This window comes from Canis lupus, chromosome 20 (genome assembly GCF_048164855.1).
Source record: "Canis lupus baileyi chromosome 20, mCanLup2.hap1, whole genome shotgun sequence".
Lineage (NCBI taxonomy): Eukaryota > Metazoa > Chordata > Mammalia > Carnivora > Canidae > Canis > Canis lupus.
Genome location: NC_132857.1, coordinates 4705808 through 4731517, shown reverse-complemented (window position 1 = coordinate 4731517; position 25710 = coordinate 4705808). Strand labels below are relative to the sequence as shown.

The 25710-nt window shown below is 42.5% G+C and overlaps 1 protein-coding gene and 1 long non-coding RNA gene across 5 annotated transcripts in view; one reads left to right on the top strand and one right to left on the bottom strand.

Moving 5' to 3' along the window:
* The window catches only part of MAML3 (mastermind like transcriptional coactivator 3), a 472489-nt gene that overhangs the window by 214863 nt on the left and 231916 nt on the right, over positions 1 to 25710 (bottom strand). The gene's annotated exons all lie outside the window — the stretch shown is intronic.
* LOC140611633 (uncharacterized) lies at positions 14 to 25710 on the top strand. The gene is made up of 3 exons (XR_012012727.1): positions 14 to 218; positions 3286 to 3365; positions 25306 to 25710. It is a non-coding gene; the product is annotated as an uncharacterized lncRNA (long non-coding RNA).

Genomic DNA, 25710 nt, shown 5'->3' with positions numbered 1-25710 from the left:
TAGAACTCTGATTGCAAACCTTTTGTACTGCCCATAGTCACTGGCTGCGCTTGGGATAGATGGGGCAGGAAGACTAAGTCCTGGGTATCCCAGAGCACGGGGGATCTTCTAGGTGGGGACACCCTAGTGACCACCTAGTCCAACTTTATCTGAACAGGTGAGGAAGAAAGGAAGGAAAAGGAAGCAACACTCCAGAGCTACGGAACGATTTGCTCAAGGTCAGAGGCAAGTTGAAGCAGTTGAGGCAAGCTATGGCCAGAACCCGGGGTCTATGATCCCGTTAGCTCGGCGTCTTACACTTACTCAGGCCGCTCCCGACCGGATAGCCAGAAAATATAATGACGTCCTAATGCACACACCTGCATTACACTAGCATATTACATTTTTTAAAATTTTTATTGGAGTTCAATTTGCCAACATATAGCCTAACACCCAGTAGCACATCACATGCTGCAGTAGTGCCTGGGTGGTGAGACACGATGGGACCGTGGGAGCGGAGCGGTGGCGGTGGTGGCAGTTAGGAGAGGGGTGAAACACTTTGGAAGCCTGACACATTCTGCGATGCTGGCACACTTTCATTTTGCCTCAAGGGCTCCACAAGGGATCAAGATAAAACCCAAAATTAAAACAAAAATGGATAATTCAAATCAACAGAGGCCATCTTTTCTTTGACAAAGGTGCTTTAAAGATACGCAAGCGAAAGATGTATTTTACATGCTTACATATTGAAAGAGATGTATGACGTGGATTCTCATTAAAATAACGAGATTAATGTACGGCCGATGGTATTACGCCTCCCCAGTGTGCAAGCATCTCTGGATATACACCAACCCAATTAATATAATATGTGGCACGTCTATTGTCCTTGCCGGACATAATGCCACTAGCAGTCTTCCAAAACCTCGATGTATCTATGACTCAAGTTGTGTGTCACCAATACTGTTGCCCCCTCTGCGTCCTGGGAAGACCGAGCTGAAAGTCTGTGGTCTCCACACAGCCTTGCTTCCTCTACCTCCTGGAACACATGACGCCTTCACTCACGAAGACCATGGCCACATCACTCACTCCTTGTTACTCTTCATTCTCCACATCTTTTCTGAGGCCACCTCTCCAGTGACCGTCTCTTGTGTGTGTTTCTTCCTTTCTCGCTGCCACAGACTCGTTAAGGTCTCGCCACCTCTTATGTAAACCATGACTGTGAAAGCCTTGTACGTGTTCTCATTTCTCTTCATTCTTGACACAGGCATCAAAATTATTACCCTAAACCACAACTCCAGACATCATGGAGTTGCTCAGAAATCATGGCTCCTTGCGGCCTAGTCCAAACTTCTTGGCATAACGGTCTGGGATCTCCAAAAGATGGTTCAGTCTGGCTTGCCCCTTTTGACCCTGTCTTCTAGGCACCCCTTGGTATTCCCATCATGTACCTCTGCGCCTACTGACCTCAGTGCTGGAATGCCCTGTCCCACGTTCTTATCCGCACCCCAGCCCCGTTACCCTTCACCAAAGCTTTGTCTATCCCTCCCAGCCCAGCTCTACAGCCTCATACTCCACAAATCCTTCCCTGAATCTCTCAGCTATAATTTGCTTTCTTCTCTCTTGTGCTTCCATAGTACTTTATTAATATCTCTACTGAGAACTCTTAAAACATTGTTCTATGTCTTTTTTCTCCATTCAATTATACATTCCTTGAGGGCAGTGGTACCTCCCATACATCTGAACGAGGCACCAGTGTAGAGCCTTCCACAAAACAGGCTCCCGATAATTATTTGTTGAAATGATTTTGAATGTACCTCTACATGTGCCAGTGCTCCAATTTTCCAATCTGCATGGCTTTTCTGCATTTTTCAAATTGTTCTGTAGGTGCATCCCTTACACCTTCCCTTCTTTCCCCCTCCCCTGTCCCCCTCGTGGTTGTTTCATTTAACTTGCCAGAAACTGCCGTCACTTGTGTTTTGGCAGGCTTATTTAATCCACGTTTATCCTATCCATCCTACGCCATACTGGCACAATATGTGTCTTAGTTCGCTTGGGCAGCTAGAGAGTGGGCAGCTCATAAACAAAAGAAATGTATTTGTCATAGGCTTGGAGGCTGGAAGTCCAAGATCGGGGAGCCAGCACGGTCAGGTCAGGGCCCTCCTCCAGGTTGCAGACTTCTCTTTATATCCTTACGTGATGGAAGGGGCAAGGCGACATTCTCAGCCATGTTTATAAGGGCACGAATTCCACCCGTGAGGGTCTACCCCCTCATGATATAATCGCCTTCCAAAGGCCCTACCTCCTAATGCCATCACCTTGGGAGTTAGGTTTCAACCTACGAATTTCGAAAGACAAAAAAATTCAGTCTGCAGCAATGTCTACAGATTTACTAGGGCACTAGAGCAAAGGATGACTGGAATCTGTACTCCCTGACTTCCTGACTATGTGACCTCAGGCAAGGTACTTAAGCACTCTGAGCCTTGGTCTCCTCTGTGGGCAGAAAGGGACAGTAACCCTCAATTCTGTGAAGACGATTGTGACAACAATATAGGCAAATCAGCTGGTACAGAGAAGGCAGGCTGAGAAAGGAAGCAAGGTGTTTCCTGAAATCTGTGTTAGCTGCCTTGAGAATGAACGCTGAGGCTCATCTTCAAAACCGGGCTCCTTCCTCAGAGACCCACTTCTCCTCTCCCCAGCACACTGGATTCTGAATTCCTTCAGACAGATGCTATTATTTACCTCTCCTCACATGCACAACATGATGCAATGCCTGGCACATGTCACCCTTCACTTTAAGAGCACAGAACAGTTCCAACTCCATTTATGCCATGTCCCAGCAGCACAGAGATAGGATGCAGGGAACTGCTGCTGTTCATTAAGCTTTACTTGTAGAACTCAGGAGTGGGCTCGATCCTCAGACTTCGTTATTAATGACGTTGCCCTTAATCTATGTTAAATATAGATCATGAATGATGCTGATGAGTGGGTTGTATGTCATATTTGTGTTAGTTCAATTACAATCATAAATTAAGAAGCTCTGTACCCCTACTATGTAGATTGGGTCTAGGGTTTCATTATGATGACATAACACTCTCTTAGTTTTCATAAAGACATGCTGGCTTTTTTATTTTGTTTTCTATTTCTAGATTTAGTTGTACATTATTGGCAACATATGCTGCCCAGATTCCAGAACTTGGTAATAAATTATATTTATACCATCTTCGAAAATTCTTTCCAGGGTATAACATTTTCTAGCCTACGTTGTTATATGCGTTTAATCTTTGGTTTTCCTACCATGTTATGCAGATTCTGCAAAATGACCCATAGATTCATGAGTGTATCACCGTGAGTAAGTTTCTCTGAAACAAAGCCGTCAACACCCAGAGGTAGGTCAATGAATTAGGTCTAAGATTTTCATCAGTGCTTGTACTATGACTGTAAAAAAAGTTTCCTCCCCATCTGTCACGCTATAGTCTATGCCTGGTGCAGAAAACCGGAACAATATTAATTTGTGGTGTGGGGGGTGGTGTGGTATTGGAATCTTTTTTTTCAGAATCAGGGGAGGATTCTGGAGGCAGAAATAATAACAGTCAGACATCAACCAAGGCATGTGTACTCACACGTGCATATGTACACCTAGGGGCATAAGCGTATGTTGTGTACATGTGTGTATGCTTGGAGCACTGACACATGCCAACCCTCACTAGGGGCAGCACGTAGAGGAATGATCAGCCACTGGGCCCGTGGGCCTCATACGGTCTTTATAAGTTCAATATGACCACACAACTGAATGGACTACACGATCCTCTCTTACTTCACATTAGAAATCCTCCAACCCCAAAATAAAGGGGTACGGCATCAGAATACAACCCAGAGGATTCCACTACATGCTTTCATAGCCAGGCTAAGAGATTCAGAAGTCCACTTCCCACTTCCCACTTGCTATTTGCCCTTCTACAAACATGCTGTGGCCCGATCCACCATATATGCAGACTGAAGTATGATCTCTGTGATTAATGTGGACATGAAGCTGGCCAGAAGAATCATACCAGAATATCACACCTGAGAGCCACGATTTTATGACCACGGCATGAGGCCCCTGAGTCCCCTTTGTCTTAGCTTGGATCTGACTTAAATCACTCATCAGAAAGATGATTTAAATCAAACTTCAAGAAGATACAATTTCGTTTCTTTTCCCTCCAAGGTATGCCCCTGTTGTATATATTCCTAATATTAATTACAGACAACTCAGGTTTCTAGTTTTCCCATGTAAAAGAGATAACAAACAATACATGTAAACTACATAGAAACACACGTTGGGGCAGTTACATTTGCACCCTGAATTATGATTTGGCTATTTTGTTCCTCAAAGCTAGATAGAGCAGGTGTCTGTGAAGTCACAGAGGGACAAAGCATTTCCAGTCTGACAGGTTGATTTGGGCATCAGGTTTTACTCTGCTGTATTTGAATAACAACCATCATAACTCAAAACAATCAATATTACTGACTTTTTGCAAAGTAAGATGTTTGTATAAACGTGTTTGTATTTTGATCTGTTTCTTCAACAAAACACATAGAATTTTTAAGCAAAATATACAAAATCAAGATTTATTTTATTTCTACCTGTGAAATGGGGCATTGACAAAAATAAAAAAGAATGTTTCCCTTAAATAAAATGATTCACCCAAAATGAAAAACTTAAAACACAGGGTTGTTTGGAATAGCATCTCATTCCCTCCATTCACATAACATTAAAGAGCAGAAAGCTTCCTCTGTTAAGAAGGAAAAGTTTATAACCTTTCTAGCACATGGAGGCAAAAGAAGATTTTGGAGGAGCCAGGCACGATGGACAGGAAGACAAAAGGGGTCTCACAATTGATGGGGCCTAGAGACAGGATCCCAAGAGAGGTCACAGATCGCTAGGGGCTCGAAAAGTAAAATGCCCATGCTTTGAAAACAGAGAAAAGAAGTAGAGAAGAAACAAACCGAACATTAGAGAAGAATAGGATGCCATGTAACTGAAGCCCTGGGGCGGGAGGGGGATGGGCACAGAGGACGGTCTAGGGCACAAGGAGAGAAGCCTGCCTGCTGAGCACTCTGGCAATTCTAGGGAATGACCAGTTCTGGGATCCAAGTGATTACGGGGACTATCATTTTGGCTAACACCACACACAAGGAGCCAGGACCAAGAGTGGATGTGCATCAATACCTACACTAAACGCATGCCATTTATTTACTTAGAATATGTACAATGGAGAGTTTCTTATAAGAGCAGATTTTATATGCTAAATAGATAACTTTCTGTTGATTGTCCACAATCTGTTGCTAATACAACATGGTACTACAGGGTTAGGTTGCAGGCCCAAAGACAAAAATTTTATTTTATTTTATTTTATTTATTTTCTTTTTAAAGATTTTATTTATTTATTCATGAGAGACACAGAGAGAGGCAGAGACACAGGCAGAGGGAGAAACAGGCTCCCTGCGGGGAGCCCGACGTGGGACTCGATCCCAGGACCCCGGGACCACACCCTGAGCCGAAGGCAGATGCTCAACCACTGAGCCCAGGTGTCCCCAAAGGGCAAAATCTTAAAAAAAAAAAAGAGGATCCTCCACCCCAAGCAAGCCCTTGGCAGTGATGAAGACAATCTTCAGGAAGTTCTGATGTGAGGTCCACTTCCCTGCCTATTAAACTTTAGTTTCTAGATTAAAACTGAATTATTCTGAAGCAGAGAACTCTTCCTATCCCTGCAGATTATGTGCATTACCATTTTACCTGCTTCTGATGAATTCAGATGTTTAAATGACTCCCACAATACACGGATGTGACTTCATCTAAAACCTTGTTAGGAAACACTTTTTAAAGATGTATTCTTAAGCTCTGAAGTTCCATACTTGGTATTACGGATTGATGGTGGCTGGGTGCCAATTCCTCTTTTTTAACAGGCAAACAGTTATCCTATACGAAAACCAAAGCACAGACAAGACAGCGTATTTCACGACGGTATTTCACATTTAATTTAAAGTCAAAAGTTTTAATTGCATGGAGATATTTAAATGTCACCAACTCATCATGTTAACTTTAAACTAAGCGTCACCAACTTCGTTCCACTGAGTTTCGACAGCCTGATCCTAGGTAGATACTTGATAGATGTTTGTCGGAGGCTTCTTTGCCCCCCAGATTAATAAAAGCAAAATCAAAATTTTATTGGAATTGTTGCAATGTATTAACTCCTCCAAGAGCATGATTTGGCCAGCGCAGCTTCATCTACCTACCCACACGCATCGTACCAATGCATCTATTCAGGCTGTGGTTTTTAATAAGCCTCCATATGAAACAAACAAAAAAAGTGGAAGGTGTTGCCTGGGAACTAATAGCAGTAATAAGGAGCCAGCGGATCGCTCCTTAATAAGCGTATGCACTGCACATCTCCTCCGTCCTGATTAACTACATTCTATTTTAGCACCAGACACTTTCTAATGAGAAAATGTTCAGTTTCCCCAAATGGTATGATGGTAGACTCAGAAGAGAAAATATCAATAAACCCCGTGAACAGTGTACCCCCACAATGGGAGCTCGTAAGTGGTTTCATCTTATTTCTATCTCCATTTCTTTTGAATTAATCATTCAATACACCTAATATGAAAACTCACTATGTGCAAGGTGTGGTCAACTCTTATAGTCAGAAGCTCAAGATACCATATGCATCAGATTCTTTAAAGGTGGTTTTTAAAAGGTGAAGCGGAGTTTATTAATTACTCGACACACCGTCCACGCTGATTCTTTCAAACTCAGGGACTGTGGGTTTGAGCAAATGCTCATGGTTGATATGCAGGACCCACAGCTGGAATCAAGTACTTCTCGGTCTGTGTAATGAGCCTGACAATGTGAATAATCGCGATGCAATAATTTTTTCAATGCTAAACACACAGGTATGTACAAACACACAAGGTAACCCCTGGAATAGTCGAGAAATAACTATCTCCAACATGTAACGGTGAATTCTGGGGATAATATGATGAACGCTGCAGATTTTTTTTTTTTTTAGGATAAATTTCCACGCTGGATAAAACTTATTACTAGTAGAGTAATCAGTGCATTACTTAAGTAACCAAAATGAAAACCTTCTAAATAGGCCCAACTGACATCCCTGGTTTTATTCAAGTAAATAAATATCAAGTAGTATGATAAGAGCTAAAGGGGATGAATAAAACATGATCCCTGCCTTCAAGGAGCTTATCAGCTCACAGAGGGTCAAGAAATACTGTACTTCTTAGTTACCCTCCATCAACTCCTACTGATGCTTCAAAAGGAAAACAAAAGTAACACCTGCATTTTTCCAGCCAAAGTAAGCTACACACACACACACATGCATGCACGCATGCACGCACATGCACACACACACACCCTTTACAAAAGCAAAGTTTGCTACATGCTATAATTAAGCTTACATCCTGGCAGTAAAAACATGAAGTTTTATTCTAAATATAGAGGAGGGCTCTCCGCATTGCAACCTCTCTGACTGTGGTTGTTTAACTTCAGTTATTGATACATCAGTGTCAGCTTTGCATTAACGAATCACTTTCTGAAAACACAGGTACAGTGGACATGAAAACCATACTGCTTTTTGTTGGGAGTGGAGATATTCTTTTTTTAAAAATATTTTATTTATTTATTCATGGGAGAGAGAGAAAGAGGCAGAGACACAGGCAGAGAGAAAAGCAGGCTCCCTGTGGGGGGCTCAACATGGGACTCGATCCTGGGACCCCGGGACCATGACCTGAGCCAAAGGCAGATGCTCAACCACTGAGCCCCCAGGGGCCCCCAGGAGTAGAGATGTTCCTAACATCTCTGGTGAGTGTTCTCCCAGGTTTGTCCTTCCTATGGCTCTACATGGCTGTTCAATGGCATTTTTCTTCTTGTTCTCAAAGTAGTGAGGTCCTGTTGCCACACGGATGTGAGGCGCAATCCCTAACCCAATTCCTAGGCCTCAGTGTTCTACGAGGGCCATTCCCAAACCTCCTTCAGAGGTTAAGAAACTTGGCCATGGCGGAGACCCTACACACACAAGCAGCCATCGTGGACCTGGGGCAAGTCCTGCTCAGTGAAACAGCCACTATACTGGCACGCAAATAACTTCTTAACGTGTCAGACTGGGCTCAGTATTATTTAATAAAAGAACTACAGACCTGAGGGCAGTTCAACCCACACTTTGCAAAACATCTAGCAGAAGAGAAGGTCGGGCTGATTTTAATGTGTGAGACTTAAAGGCCATTAGAAGGTAGTGGTGTACGTCTGGGCTTCCGTACTCCTGCTACCTGGAAACACAGCGCCTGCCACGAACCTGGGGCAAGTTCACCTCTCAGTTTCTTCAAATGGAAGAGAGGGATCATAGTGGTACCTACTTCTTTGGAGTAAAGATTACACATGATGTGATAACATGTAAAGCATTTAATATGGTGCTTGGCACGTAGAAGATCTCAATAAAAGATAATCTGATTTCTTATTTAGAATTTTTAGGACAATAAAAGCTACTGCTCTACTCTGAAAACGTCAAACACAACATATACCAAAAAAAACCCAAAACTGATGTAGAAACCCCTGGCAATTTACAAAGATAAATTAGATGTAGGAAGGACATTCCCAAATACGCCCTCTACTCTACCCCTACACTTCATTTGACTGTTAGGAACAATTGACAGGCCTTTGGGGGAAATATTTCAGCTTTGAAATAACTGCTTAGAAAAGGTATAAAAACTAAATTTAACTGCCTCTCCGGCAATTAGACCATGGCCACTGCCACATCTGCTATTTGCTCATCAGGAAACCGCTTCCGAGACATTTAACATTCATAGGTGTATTAGCTCATTATTAATATGCTGAAAGTTCTCTGTGACACTATCAACTACAGCACAGAATCTGATACATGGAGGCTCCATCTTGGTTTCAATTCATCTAAGAGGATTATGAGCAGAATTCCCTAAAGGACAATACTTCATAAAGGAGTCTCGTACGTGGACTACTTCAGAGTCAGATTTCAACGTATATCTATCTCTAAAAACTTCTCTGCAACGATCTCAATTCTCTATTCACACTTTTTGTCTTCATAGTCCCAGGAAGTAAGCATAACCACAGACACCTACGTGGCACTCTGTGTAGACGCATACATTAATGCATTTAATCCTCATGGCAGCAGGAGCCCCCGGGAGGTAGGAACTATCACCATCACCCCCTTTGTACACGGGTGGATACTGAGGCACAGAGAGTTTCACTACGTGCAATCATGCCAGAACTGGGATCTGAATCCAGGCAGTTTCATCCCAGGGTTCAAGCTCTCCCCTCTGGCTATGCAGCCTCTGGGCCTTACTGACCTGTTTCTCAAAACACAGAACTAGTGGTAGAAATTAATTACTCCCAGCCCCTTATCACAAGGCAGTATCAGGAATTGAAGTCCTGCTCTCTCCGTGCTCCATGCTAGCCCATGTACTATTCTTCTGACATCAGGTAAAGAGCACCATTTCCAATGAACCTCTTAGATCAGAGGTTATGCCAAGAATATCTGACACAAGCAAACCAGCCAACATGTCATGGAAACTGCTTGGTTTATAACATAACTTTCATAACATTTGACCTATGGGCATCTGAATAGAATGTTCCTCTTTCAATGTACAAATTCCCCATGCGATGGCTACTTTTATGTGTCCGCTTGGCTGGGCTATGGTGCCCAGCTGTTTGGGCAAAGGGCTACGGTGCCCATCTGTTTGGGCAAACACCCATCTAGATGTTGTTGTGGAGGTTATTTTTTCAAGGCGTGATTAACATTTAAATCAACAGACCTTGAGTAAAGCAGGTCACCCTCCTTAATGTGAGTGGCTCTCATCTAATCATTTCAACACCTTAAGAGTAAAGACTGAGGTTTCCTCAAAAAAGCAATTCTGCCTCAAGACTGCAACATGGAAACCCTGCCTCAGTTTCCCATCTCCAGAGTTTGGACTTAAGACCACAGCATCAACTCATACCTGAATTTCCAGCCTCCTGGCCCGCTCTATAGATTTTGGACTTGCCCGCCTCGATAACTATGTGAGCCAATTTCTTAAAATAAACTTCTCTCTCTCTCTCTCTCTCTTTCTCTCTCTCTCTCTATATATATACACCTATATATAATATACACACATATATTTATATGTGTGTGTATATAGATATAGATATGTATATATGTGTATATATTATATATATTTCTTAATATTTCTTAATATATTTAATATACAGAATTTTATAGTAGTTTATTTCTTAAAATAAACTTTTTTCTCTCTATATATATATGTGTGTGTATATATATGTGTATACATATATAAATATACACACATATATGGAGATTATATATATGAAATATAGACCTATATATCTCATATATTCTCACATATGTCATTTATATGTATATTTATCTCATATATACCACAATGGGAACAAGATACATATATGCCATGAGTCCATATACCAGTTATATATATATATATATATATGTGTTATCTATCTATCTATTTATAGATTTACAGACACACCCACACACCTCCTATTGGGTCTTTTTCTCTGAAGAACTACCTAATACGCTGCAGGGCCCACGTCCATCACCTTTAACATAGAAGGCTCTCAGGAGAGCAATGAATTATAAACAAGTCCAGCCTCAATCCTAATTTCCCACTGTAGTTCTTTTTTTTTTTTAAGATTTTATTTATTTATTCATGAGAGACAGAGAGAGAGAGAGAGAGAGAGAGGCAGAGGGAGAAGCAGGCTCCATGCAGGGAGCCCGATGCGGGACTCGATCCCGGGTCTCCAGGATCACACCGGGGGCTGAAGGCGGTGCTAAACCACTGAGCCACCTGGGCTGTCCCCCACTGTAGTTCTTAAAAGGAAAGATGAAGTTGGCTACTTTATGTCCTAGCCCACAGACAGCAAACTTTCTGGAAGTGGGTGACACACTCTCTCTAATTCAACTGTGGTAGACTCTAGCCCACACGCCCTCTGTGAATGGTTGTGGTTTGACAAGCTACGAAGCACACATGCTTGTCTGTGGAAGCTCCCCAACAGGGCCCCAGGGGCCTGCTGCCGCCCAGCTCTGAGTCCGGCCAGGCCCTGTCCTCTGGGCATGGGACCACTGGCTTTCCATGCCACTCCGGGCCAGCCTAGGGGACCTGAAGAGGCAATCTGTAAGCCTCTCCTCCCAAGATCTTGGAGAACTACTACCTGGTTGCCGTAGTGGCTCCCAACTTTTATCTGCATGTGGGTTTGGTTGCTATAATCCAGTTTTGCTTGCCGCAACCCTCCCATCTTAGCTATTCGAATTCCTCTCCTGTTCCAGCTCCCAAAGAAAGGTCCCGGTAGAAAACCAATTTTATTTCCTTTTAAGAAAAGATCTCAACAAGCGGAGCCTCCTTCTTCCCCTCTCCGTTCTTCCTCCCCATCCCACCCAAACCGCAAACGCCTGTCCTTTGTAAAGAGCCTGTGCCGGGAGCTCGGAGGATGTCACACCAAGAAAATCCAGCGTTGCCCAGAGCTGTTTTCCTTGTGGCTTCTTCAGTAGCGGGCATACTGCTGTCAGTGTTTACAGTCAGCAATTTTGAATGTGCTGACATGGAGATTGGTGACCACAGAGTCCCTGCAAACCAGCCAGAAAGAGAAAACAGATGCGGCGATGCCAAGGCCAAGGCAATGCTAGGCCTCTCTCCTCCTTGCTTCCCCCAGGTCAGCCAAGGAGGCACCGGCCGGCCCATGGAGGCCAGAGGGGAGGGATGAGAGCAGCTCTCCTCCTCTTGCTCTCTCCTGGTCTACCCAGCTTCATCCCCGGGTTTCCACACTGGGGCTGACCCGTGCAGAGCTGTGGAGGAGGGAGAGGCCCGTCCCCTACATTAGGTCTCCCTCCCTGCTATGGGCTGTTCGGAGAAGAGGGGACGAGGGGAGGACAGGGTCAGGCTGCTGTGTTCCCAGCGGCTTTGTGAACCTCTCCCTCTCCAACACTTCACTGACAAAAGTTCTTTATGCTGCTGATTTGTTTTTGTGCATTTTTTTTTCTCTGGGAGCAAAGGAAAGTTTTGTAAGCAAAAAGAGTGCCAGAAAATTGCTAGGTAGCAAGTCTAGCATGAAAGAGAGAGAGAGAGAGAGAATTAAATTAAAGCTTGAAAAGGACTATTATCACTTTAATGTTTTATAGGCAGGCTGGGATTTGGGGATACTGGAATCCCTCTATTCTTGGCTCTACCTGGGTTAGATAATTGGGAAGTTATGTAGTCTGAGGAGCTCAAATAAATGAAGCAATCAGCTGGATAGTGGGTCTCCCAGTCCACAGACATGTGATGGAGCAGTCCTGGCACCTGGGCTCCCCCATTAGCAGGGACAAAAGCTGAAATGGATCTTTGGCCTTCTGTGTAAAGTCATGGTCCTCAAACTCTTATAGGCCACATCTACAGCACAAAAATCCATACCAAATTGCCCACGGTACTTCCACATATCAAGAGGAGGAAAAAATCCCCTGCAAGAAAATCAGGCACATCTGCAGATAAAACTATTGCAGAACGGTTAGCTATCCACCCGAGATGTGTGCACCCCTTCACCTATGTCAATCTGATTCTGGTAAGCAGATGCCCAGTCCAGGACTACATGTCCCAACTCTCCTTGCATCTAGATGGGAATATAGGACTTAGTTCTTGCCAAAAGAATGTGGGCAGAAACAATGTGTGTCATTTCCAGGGCTGATCCATTAAAAAAACTCAGGAAAAGGTCCAGCAATCCATAAAAAAAACAGAAAGAGGTCCAACAATCACCTAGCCTTTCTCTTTTCCCATCCACCAGCTGGATGCCAAAGGTCCTAAGACCTTGGGGGAACTTCAAAACGGGAGGAGCTACTTGCTCGTCCAGCAAATAAATGCCTTTGTTGAACTGTTGCATGACGGAGCAATAAACTTTTTTTTTAAGATTTTATTTATTTATTCATGAGAGACACACAGTGAGAGATAAGCAGCGACACGGGCAGAGAGAGAAGCAGGCTCCATGCAGGGAGCCTGATGAAGGGCTCGATCCCAGGACCCCAGGTCATGCCCTGGGCTGAAGGCAGACGCTCAACCGCTGAGCCACGCAGGCGTCCCAAGCAATAAACTTACTGGTAAGCTACTGGAGATTTCAATGTTTCTATATCATGAAAGTTACTGTAACTGCACAAAATCACTAAGTGACATCAGAGGAAAAGTATCAGTTTAATTAGACACAATGGCACAGATGGCGAACACGGTAGAGATGCAGACCGTGGTATGGGCACTACCTAGGTTAAGGGAAAGAAACATCTTTCCAATATATACAATATACACACCTACATATATCCTTATATATGCCTGGGATGTGACTGGAAGGAAACATAAGAAAATGTTTAACAGTGGCCACCTTTAGGCAAGGAAAATGGGAGACAGGAAGAAAGGACGGGAAGGAGATTTACCTTTCATCATAGACTGGTTTTAACCTTTTGAATTCTTGTGCCTTGTACATTTATTACCCAGTCAAGAGTTACACTTAAAAAAACACCCATTCTGAAAGAATCCAGTTTTCAGACCACCTGGAGAATGCTTACAGACATACTATTAGTCCCCAGGGCCTTTTTCAAAAACCAGTGGTACAAAGTGTTGACATTTAAAAATACATAAAACTATACTTTTCTTGAAAACTCCAGGGATGGGTAGAAGTAGCTGCTATTCCCACAGCGCACCTGAATTCTTGGAGTGAACTTTTTCATCCTCTTAGAGACTCTTCTTTTCTTCCAGTGGTGACAGGAGGCTGGAATCAGAGAGGAGTTGTCCCTTCTGCTAGGTCGGGTTATTACTAACTGCACATTACAAGTTACTCACAGTGCCGGGTAAAAAGGATTCCTGGGCCTCTTTCCTGAAAATTCTGATTCAGTAATTCTGGGGTGAAGCTAGGAAACCATATCATTAAGTGTTAGTTGCCTTCTCTGCCCAGGCACACTTGGGAAACCTTATTCCCAGCTGTCCGTGTGTCCTATGTGCCACCTTGGGTAAGTTGCTTCACTTCCATATTTTATGTCCCTGGACTACAGATAATGAAATGTATGACCTATGAAACTCCAACGTGTCTGCTGCGACTAAGGGGATGCCGGTGAGAATGGCAGGGCTCCCTACAGGATGACATTATATACACAAGCGCCAATTATTATAATCACTGTTAGCATGTGTATTTGGCATTGCTATTTCAGGTTTTAAAATATGCTTTATCAAAAAGACTTCATTTTATAAGAGGAGTGGAAAAACGTGTCAGTGTTTCCATGGGAAGCCTTTGTAAGAATTTCTGCTGTGCAGCTAGGTGTTTTTCAGGGAGCTCACTTAGGGCTGGTCCTCCACCCATGATAAGAAGGGCTGTTTCCAGAATGCACAGAGCAGGGCTGGAGCCACAGGGAAGCCATGCAGGTGAGTCCATTGGCTGGAGAAGAGATATCTGGGCAGCAACTTGTTGTATGGGGTGGGTACTTTCTGGAACAGGGGTGGACGCAAGAGATTCACTGTGTATGAGAAGTGTCTCAAGCAGTCTAGCTGGTCCTGTACCATTTTATTTTCTGTTCAGCTCACAGGTCCCATCCTTATCATTGAATATTCTAAAATCTTTGGTACGAAAAGATTACACCCACACTCCACACTTACACCCTCAATGTAACTCAGATACAAACTGGCTCATGTCCCTTGATTACAATTTTTCTCTACCCCAATGATCCAAACAGAGAGAGAGGGCAAACTGCATAAATGCTTATTTGCTGAGAAATACCCTGAGTGACTAATAAAAGTTGTTTAGAATGACTTGATCGTTAAGAGTAAATCTCGATATTTTCCAAGGAATAACTTGAAGATTTCTTTTTAAAAATTTACAAGTTTATCTGCAAGACAGATTGGGGAGAGGAGGAAGAGAATTAGTAAATTTAAACCATAAATTTTCTGTTCATCTTTTAGAGATCAGTCTAATTTTTAAAAGATCAGGCCCCAAAAAAGCAAAGTGTATCACCATAAGGAAGGAAGGAAGGAAGGAAGGAAGGAAGGAAGGAAGGAAGGAAGGAAGGAAGGAAGGAAGGAAGGAAGGAAATAAAGAAAAATAAAGGGAAAGAGAAAAAAAGACAAATATTAAATGATGGATGGGTTAATTAACTAGATGGGGGAAATCCTTTTTCACAATGTATACATGTAATAAGCCACTGCAATGTACAGTAAACATCTTACAATCTTATTTGTCAATTGTACATCAATAAAGCTGAAATTAAAAAAAAGAAAAAGTCGACATGACCTAGTATGATAACAAATTGTTTCTTTTTCCTTTTTGGCAACCACCTCACACATAAGGTGCTACTTAAATTCCTTTTATCTTTTTTCATCCTTCTCAAACAAATGAAATGCCCAGGTTACAATATTTATGATGAGGTATGCTTAATTCCACATGGGCCCCATGCGCTGCATAGTGCCTTTAAATGCACCACCTTGAAGCCCACAACAGAGATCTCTGGGGCTCACGAGAGCTGGGTCTCATCCCTGTTTGGGTGTATGGGGGACTGCCCAAGCTCCCACGTAGTTAGTTTAGGACCATGCAACTAGTCTGGCCAAGGGCTAAGAGCAGAGAAAGAGTAGGTGTGAATTTTCCCACTTTTTCCTTCTGCAGCAAAGTCACACAACTAAGCATCAGCGTTGTCAGATGGCGGGGCCTTGTCAGCCTGGATCCCTGAGTGACCGGGTGGAACAAAGCCTCTCTCTAGCCTTCTCCCACTGACAGGAGTTGGAAATGCGGCAGGAACGTTCGTTGTGTTAAAGCCAGTGGAACCAAGGGGTGGGGTGGGGGGCAATGCATTACTGCAGCATAATCTTACCTTTCCCAATTAATCAAAACTACTGGTTTAAAAATCTCTGAGCTCCAGTCAAGACACCAGACTTCCTATCTGGATAATTAGTAGGCAAATCATCTAATTTTTCTGGGCTTCCGTTTCTGTTGCTGCTGCTGCTGCTGTTGTTCGTTTTGACTGCAAAGGGGGAATAATAATTTCTGACATGTCTACCATTCAGGGATGCGTGGGATCAAGTGAGTTTTTCCAAAAGGATTTGGAAATCTGTAAATACAACCATAGATGTAAAGTGTCAGCAGCACAGTTGCTGTGGATTTATCTGGAGAACTAAAGGAGCTAAATGTGACTGCTTATTTGGGGGTCAGTTATTAGAATTCACTGCTTCATCATTCTTAAAAAGCCAAGCAATACACGCCGGTGATAGATCAGGATCATGAGGAGTCCAATTCTGATACCACTTGGAGAATAATTCGTTATCTTAAAAATGTCAGGGCTAGCTGAATGGTTTCAGAAGCCTCACATCCAGCGAGCAAACTCAACTATTTGCCTCTGGCATAAAAATAAAGGAAAAAATAGAGGCCCCAAATGAAAGGCTTGGCACAAAGCCCTTTATTTCCTCCCACAGCCTGTCACGGGGGGGGGGGGGGGGGGCAGGGAGGAACAGAGAGATTGGGCATTCTAGACTCCACCCCTGCACAAAGAAACAGGGAGAGTGGTGCACATTCAGAAGGGATGGTGCCAATCTAGTCTGTGTTACTCTCCCAGAGAAGTCGGATTTCTCTACAGAGGAAAGGAGAAACGGAAGAGATGGCCTGCACACAGAGAAGATCTAGAAGCAGGGCAAGGATCGGTGTCCCCTGCCGTCCCTGACCCTCAGTGCAGATGACACAGCTCCCCAGATGGATTTGCAGAGGGCCATTCCCCCCCAGCTGCTGAGGCCGCAGGATAACCTCACTTACTAAATGCCAGGTGCTGACATTTTAGAGATCCAGAGACCGAGGCACAGCAGGGCGCAGTCACTAGGGTGCACGACTGGAATATGGCAGGACCAGGAGTCAAATCCAGACCATCCAGTTCCAGATGCTGTGGCCTTAACCACTGCATTCATGAGGAACACAAGCAGGGAAGGGAAATGGATGCAGTCATGGCCTGCGACATGCCTGGCAACGGGCTTCAGACACATTAACTCACTTTACCATCACGTCTATTCTAATATGTTTGGGATTCTTACTTCATTTACAGTAAAGAAACAGGAGCCCAGAGAGGTTAATTAACTGGCCCAAATTCACCCAGCCCACAAGTACCAAATCAGAAGCCAAATCCTACCTGCTTCCGGACTGAAGTGGGACGATTTATGGCTGGAAAACCAGAGTCTGGGGAGGGAGCCAAAAACATTAAGAAGGTAGGAGAAAGAAAGAGTACAGAAGGTGGGCAGAAGCTGGTACTCCTGGGTTCTAAGACCTACAAATACAGGCTAACTCCTGGCAATAGATTTCCCCTCCTCACAGAGCCTTTTCGTCCCTAGTAAGAAAGGTGGTGAATGCAGTGTTTGCACCAAAGAAACTCAGGCCTTGCCCATGAAGCAAACCTTTTTAAAGTTCAGCAAATGGAGAGCTACTATGAAAGTAGCCAATTGGTTTTGGGCTGTCTTTACATCTTCTCATGCTAAATTGTTATGATCACATACTTCCACATTTCCTAAACTTCTGAATCACTGAATAATTGTTAGTTGTTCTGTTGTTGTTATTTTGCATCATTTGCTAATCCTCAGCTAAAATGTTCTCCCAACCTTAAGCCAGAGAGGCGCAATGTAATTATGACACCGGAGCAAAAAGAAGCTCATTAACATACCCGTGACTGACACGGAAGATCATTAATTAGGCATTCTGAGCATAAGTATATATGTATAAATTAGCATCTATTCACCATTTAAACTGTAAGAGATTTTTCATATCTGAATATTAACTATGTTGGAAAATTACTAAGTTTTCCTGAGTGAATTCCACAAACAATACCCATCCCTGGTAACAAAAACAGTGCGAAAAGATTCTAGGAGCAGAACCGGACACAGTGGAGGAAGTCAAGTAACATGATTACTCTTCATCTATTGTCTTCATTTACCTCTTTCCTCCTTTTTTGGATTTTTGACTGCTCCACCTGTTGGGAGCTTTGTGCGTGGACCCCTTTCTGTCAAGAAAGCTTACACATGGGACTAGCACTGATATTCTAGAAATGCTTTCCCTATGTCTGTGTTCTGTTATTGTACACTCATTTATTCCTTCAACACATATTTATTGTGTGCGACCCATCTGCTGAAGACAATGTACATGGACGTGGCAGTTTCTACTCTCAAGGACTTTACAGTCTAGTAGGAAGGACGAGACAAAGTATACACATAAAGCGATGATGGAAAGCAGAGAATTACACTGCCTAAGAGTGCCAACCCCACCCAGAGGAAGAACGGACTTCTTCTGGCAGGGAGAGGACTGGAGGACGCTTCACGGAAGAAGTGGCATAAAGGAGGAGGAGCGGAATCACATCTGGCAAAGGTCGGGGCATGCAAGACAGTCACCTGCTGCAGAAACCAGTCAGGTCAATGTGTATCTTCACACCCAGCTCTTGAACTGTGCTACTTCTGCAGCCACCAGAGATCCCCCTGCATTTTTTCAATGTGTCTAAAGTACCTATCTCTCCAGGGCTCTGGAAAACTACTAGTATCAGGACCACAATGAGGATAATACTCTATTGTCCTTCACATACATGACAATGATACTAATTACTTTGTAGAGCTGTGCCTGCATTGTTTTTCCTGCAGTAGGGTTGGATTCGTGCCAGCAAACCCATCATTCTCTGTTGATTTCTCTTGGGACTGGTGGCACACTTTTGTAAGATGGCTATCCAGGATGAAAGCTGGAATTCGCAGTTTTTAGACGATTTTTTTTGTTCAGGTGGAGCTAACGAGTCTATGTGGGGAATGAACGAAGAACTTGGTCTTTTGGGCACCACAGTATAAGCACCGCAGTTCACCAACAACGTTAAGTTTCACTGATATGTCTTCTCCAGCAGAACTAAAGCTTTTTAATAAAATCTCCTATATGAAGAAAGGCAGCTAACTGGACAGCTTGTAAATAGGTGAACAACTTGTATATAGGGTATAATCTCAAAGCCTCCATAGTTTTTGACATCTGCCTGGACAACCTAGGTAGCCCATAGATCAAAGGCCCAGAGGATGGGCGTTTCCTAAATGTTGATTGAGACTACACTCATGGGGATTCAGGCTATGGAGCTTCTTGTTCTGAAATCCTTATTCTGAGGCCTCCACAGCACTTAAGTCCCTGAAATACCTTTTACAGGATTCAAGACGTATCTGCTTCATATCGGGTACTACTCTATGGCAGAAAGGAAGGCACCTATCAAAGTTAGGTTTCAGGTGTACTCATGGAATTAAAAGATGAAGCGGCCAGCAGTGATTTTCATAAACATGTGAGCCTTTTTGCCTTAGCTATTGGCGAGTACTGAAGTGTGTGAGGCACTCGAGTCCTGAAGGAGATGAACGAGTTACCTATAATGGACTAATCTGGAAAAAACATCAACTGTTTTTTTTTTAAAGATTTATTTATTTATTTATTATTTATTTATTTATTTATTTATTTATTTATTTATTTATTTTAGACAGAGAGAGAGAGAGGGGCAGAGACACAGGAGGAGGGAGAAGCAGGCTCCATGCAGGAGCCTGATGTGGGACTCGATCCCAGGTCTCCAGGATCACGCCCTGGGCTGCAGGCAGCACTAAACCACTGTGCCACTGGGGCTGCCCAACATCAACTGTTTTTGAAGAAAGAACGATCTAGGATCATGATTGTTGATTTCTTCCATGCTCCTAGCTAAATATAAATCTATCTTCTATTTGTGGGGCAGATTCATGTAGGACAAGTATAAATATTCCATCATTCTAATGGAAGTACAAGTTTCTAAGGCCATTAGAAACTACCCATGATTAAAATGATGAGAGAATTCTTACTCTTAGGGCATTATAATGGAAAAGAATTAATTGAAAAACGATTCATTAGGACATTATATATCCTACCCCATGCCCAGCATGTAGTAGAAACAGAGAAAATGGAAAACCATAGTATCACATAGTTGGAGAGAACCATAGAGATCCAAGTTCCTGTTTGTCCTAGAAATTCAGAGGAAAAGAAAGCACGGCAGTCTTAGGTCATTTCAAGCAGCCTAAATGGGGGCAGGAAGATACAGAGTAGGGGTTACATAAAATGAGGAAGTTATATGATCTTCATGGTAAAAAAAAAAAAGCATAGCTTGATTCTTGGAGGTATACACATGGAGAAAAATCTGAGATAGATAATCTCAGCAAAAATTTCTCAAATTTTATGTGTCAAAGAAAGAATATAGGGACTATATAGGAATATATGGGTGGCTCAGTCAGTTGAGTGTCTGACTCTCATTTTTGGCTCAGGTCATGACCTCCGGTCATGAAACTGAGCCATGAGCTAGAGTCTGCACTTGGCACAGGTCTGCTTAAGATTCTCTGCCTCTCCCTCTCCACCTGCCCCTCCCCCTGCACACATTCTCTTTTTCTCTCTCCCTCCCTCTCTAAAACAAGTAAATAGAATCTTAAAAAAAAAATACAAACATATTTTCCTGTGTACATCTGCTGAAATGCATCTGTGTTAAGAGATGATTGGCTGCAGCCAATGGTTGCATTTGCCCTTCTCCCTCACTACCTTCTAAAATCGGACAAAGCTCTTCCCATGGTGGTCTTCTAACAAAGACGGAATCCTGGATTTTTATGCTGAAGCTCCTCTGCTATACCAACTGTAGTTTAGTAAAGCTTCACAGAAAGAGATATTCTGAGCCCAACCTACGGAGACACGTCCCAATTTAGGCTGCGGAATGAAAATTACAGGGCAGCCACAGAGGCAAGTTTAAAATTAGGACAAGCTTCACTTTGGGCCTCTTAAGCCTCAAAGAGTTAGTACATGAGGCAAAGGAAAATGAAAAGAAATATATAACAGTAGGAACTAAAAAGCAAAATCCCCAGACTTCTGTTCCTTGCTATGGTCCTCCTGACATGCTAAGCTTTTTGTCCCCCTGAAAATCAGCAGCACAGAGCTTTTTTAGTTCTTCAGCTTCATAGGAGCCACAGTCTGCAGGAGCCTGCAAGGAAATTCTGGAGGTAAACAAATTGGGATCATCTTGGCTGGGAAAGAAGGAAGAGGAACTGGGGAGTATCTTCCCCCATCCAAGTCCTTTTGCTCAAATCCCTGTCGCTCAATCCACAAACTTGCCCAGGACTAACGTGGAGGGTAGTTCCATGCATGGAGCCTCCTTGGGGTATGCCTAAGTCACCAATTCCAGGCCAGTGACAGATTTGAGGTTGCAGGGTAACAAACTGTCACCTGTTTTGTTGTTGTTGTTTTTTTTTTTTTTGAGGTTTTTATTTAAATTCCGGTTAAGAAACTGTCACTTCTTGATTGCCCTGCCGGTGAACAGTGACCACCTTCCCTCAGAGGTGGTCTCTGGGGAAAGTGACTAGGGTACTAAGGTGTATTTACTTCTTACCTCTGCAATTTCACTGCTCTGCTTTTAAAAGTTAAGAAAACACCACCTACACTTACTTTCTTTTGTGACTGTTTTGACTGGGTACTATGTTTGTAAAGAGTTTGAATTCTTCTAAGAAATCCTGTGATTACTAAATAGGGAAGGTATTACTCTTACTATACCACAAGAAGGGTTATTTTCAGTGGAACATCTGTTTTCAGAAAGCTCAAAGGTATACATGTTCAACCATCAACAGACAACCCTCCATTAGATTATCCTGAAGCAGGTGCCAAGTATCTGAACGGGGGAGGAACACGTCGGATGCAATTGTTCCTGCAATGTCCCACAGTGGATACATTTCAGCCCCCTTTCCCACAATCATTTGTTAGTCAGATTCACTTCCTAGCCTGGCTTCTTGGAAGTAGCTCGTCTTCTACGTGCCTTAATTTCTGGTTCTACATTCTGAAAAGCCAGAATGTGGAAGATCATAAAAAGTGGAAGAATGGTCATGGTCTTCGTGTTAAAGGAAGTGCCCACTTTCATTAGGTCCTTCTTTGGGAAAGAATTCTCAAAAAATAGGAAGTAGAATGGGTCTCTAAGTGAAGTGTAAATGCATCCCTAATTCATCAGCAAACTAAGAAGCCAGATGGATTTAGAGTGTTATGGCTCATCTAACATGGCCATGTTAATCCCATGACTTTCTTAGTCTAGAGTGCTAATAAACTAAATCATCATGGCAGTGGGCCTCTCCTGACAGGTGTTTCCTTTTAGATCACAAAACTCACTTTGTCAGAGTGATTTTAGCTCGACTCGGAGCACAACTAGTTACACAACTTGATCTCATTGAAATATTTGGCCCCTGCTGATATGTTCAAACAAATTCACCAGATCTTGAGTATGTTCTGGCAATTAAAGCTATTAAGTGAGTAGATAGACAGCAGGTTATTTCATTGCTGGTTGAAAAAGCCAGCTTTCTTTTCTCCCCTTTTTATGTGACAGCACTGTAATTAGCCTTAATCAAATACTATTTGTGTTAGGTGCTGTAACTTTGCTTCCTTAGCCAGGAAGCTCTGCCAATCTAGAAGCAGAAATACAACTCTGGTCAAAAATCAAGAGGAATGGGTATGAGGTACATGGGAACGCAGTGCTCTCTTTGCAACTCTCTATAAATGTGAAACTGCTGTAATATAAAAAGTTTAATCTACAAAAAGCAAGAAAGAGGGAAGAAGAAAGGAATGAGAAAAAGAAACGCTATTTAATGTAAGACTTGAACTTGAGCAGCTTACCATGTAACAACAAGCTTTAGAAACAGAGTTAAAAACATGGTTCCCTTTGGAGATTCCAGGTTTATTCTCCTACTACACTGAGGATACTCCAGTGCTGCCCCTTTTTCTTTTTCTTTCTTTCTTCTTCTTCTTCTTCTTTTTTGTTTAAACCTCCGCAATGTAAGCTCATAATGGAGACTGGAGCCAGGTAAAGGGAAAGAAAAGAATCATGAATAAAACTGATTCTTCCAACATCTACACAAACTTCTAGTTTGTTTCTGTGTGTCTCAAGCCTAATATTTCTTTCAATATCCCTGGAAGGGAGAGCTCTTCTTCAGACAGGCTGCAATTGCAGTTTGGCAAATGGGGAAGGCAGTGTTTCTCAAACTTTAATGTTCATATAAATTGTCTGGGGTCTTGAGAAACACCACATTCTGATTTCGTAGGTCTAGAATGACCCCCCAAGATTCTGTGTTAGTAGCAAGCTCCTAGTTGATACCAAAGCTGCTGGTCTATGGACCATAATTTGAGTAGCAAGAGTGTAAGAAACAGTAACTGGGGGAATCCCTGGTGGCTCAGCGGTTTAGCACTGCCTTCAGCCCAGGGTGTGATCATGGTGACCCAGGATCGAGTCCCCCGTCGGGCTCCCTGCATGGAGCCTGCTTCTCCCTCTGCCTGTATCTCTGCCTCTCTCTCTGTGTCTGTCAAGAATAAATAAATAAAATCTTTAAAGAAAAAAAAAAAAGAAATAGTAACTGAGTGAGCGACCACAGCCGGTCCAAAGCAGAACCACAGTATCTTGTCTATATGGATGACAACAAGATGTCTGCATGAAGCAGTGGCCAACAAAAATAGACATCTTCTATTTTCCTTGGTCCATAATCCCTACGTCCAAACTTTAAAAGGACATTGGTAGAATGGCATTATATCATTGGTCAAATTGTCCATTAGCTCAGAGAATCCCAATAATAGAAGTAGCTCTTTATTCTTGTTCAAAGTGCCTGAGCCATGATAGGGAGGAATAAGGTTCAATGAAAAAGAAAAGAAACAGGGATCTGATTTTTTGTTCATTATTTTGACTATGTCTCTTCATATCTCAAATTCTGTATCTATAAATTATTAGCTACTAGAACTAGTAATATTTGGAGGTGAAGGGAAAATGCCATGCAACTCTGAGAGCCTCCCTAAAAGTACTTTATCATTTTAGGAGCTGGATCTTAGCTTTGTTCCACAGGGGTGACTGTTGCAAGACGAAGGACCTTCCTGCCAAACGGTTAATATTCACTTGACAAAGACAGGATTCATTTTACACCATCTAAAATGGTCAGATCAAACATTAGCCACTTTGAATAACTAAAAAACATATTTCTTACAAGTTGTGGAAAGTATTTTGGTAAATGCCACAAATGCCACATTTCTAGTTCTCCTCTACTAGTTGGGGTTTTTTTTTAACCCCTTTAATACAGTTTTTGAATTCTAGTGGGTCTTCTGCTTATTTTAGATTTCTCTCATATCTTAAATAATGCAATTCAAGTAGGTTTTATATCCAGCGGTGTGCAGGTAAATACTTAACAACCAGCTCTACAGGAAGAAAAGCCCTGGTATATAACTTTTGCCAATTTTGATGGTGTGAGTACTCCCACTATGGCTGATTTCAAGTATCAACCTGACTTTACTGAACAAAGAATTTGGAAAAAATATGCATAATCACACAAACCTATACGAATCAACTCTGGCATATAATAGCAAATGACCCCAAAGATATAAAACACCTTTTTTCAAAATTAAATTGCAGTAACAGAGGAGGGGTAAACGAATTCTATGACTTTAAGATAGCTTGTCTCTTAAAATGTTCTCATTTTGCTATTGAAGAGAAGTCCATAAGCCCTTGTCTTTATAAGCCAAAAATAATTCCCTGCTAGTGTTTTTCTTTAACGATAACCTCACAATCGGTATAATCTTATAAAGTAAGCCCATTTGGATTTTAATGACACAAACATGCTGAGAGTTCAGAATTCTTCAATATGACCTTGAGAGTTGAACTCTTCCATTTTTGTTTCTGGCTCATTCCAAGCTCTTCCTTCCATGAACTGTAAGGCACAGCTCTCAGTCAGCCTCTGTGGCCTTATGGGTCTGCAGAAGAGGCTGAAATCACTGTGGTTTTCACTGTCCCCTACAACTACCTCTGAGAATAACGGTAGCTTAGTATCTTTATTTCCTCTCCTATATCAGAAACAATCTCCTTCACATTAAATTTTTTTCTTTTTCTTTTTTAAGGACTTATTCATTTGAGAGAGAGACATAGCATGAATAAGGGGGAGGAGTGGGGGGAGAAGCAGGCTCCCTGCTGAGCAGGGAGCCTGATGCGGGGCTCAATCCCAGCACCTGGGGATCTCGACCTGAGCCGAAGGCAGACTCTTAAGCCACCCAAGTATCCCCAAACCCCATTTTCTATCAAAAAGTATACCAGAATGAGAAAACTACATGTTTAACAAAAACTCATAACATAGGAGCATTTTTCTGCACATTAAATGTATCCAACTCTTTGTAACATATCATTCCTTCATTGTACTTCTAACCTACCTGAGATTATTTAACTGTGTTTTCCATATTTTTGCCCACAGCACACCTGCTTAGTGAGGTTCTTACACGGAGGCAAACACAAACGAGGCTACAGTTCCCAGGATGGACGGGAGGAAGGCACTGGTGAAAAATATCTGGCCGAGGAATGTAATTAACTTGAAGAAAAACATTTGCATCGTGACTATACTCGTGTCTTTTTCCATCAGCAAAAGCCCAAACCAAGCAAACCAAAAGCCACTACCATTCGCCCACCACCTTGAACACAAATGATTTTGGCAGAGCGGTTGACATAAAAAAAATACTGCTTGAAACAAACCAAGAAAAAAAAATGCTTCCAATCAAGTCTTCCTGCTTTGCTACCATCAGGTTTACCTTTGTATCTTTTGAATTGCGTACTGTGTGTATCTATCAACTCTTCAAAAATATATATACATGTGGGCTTTAAA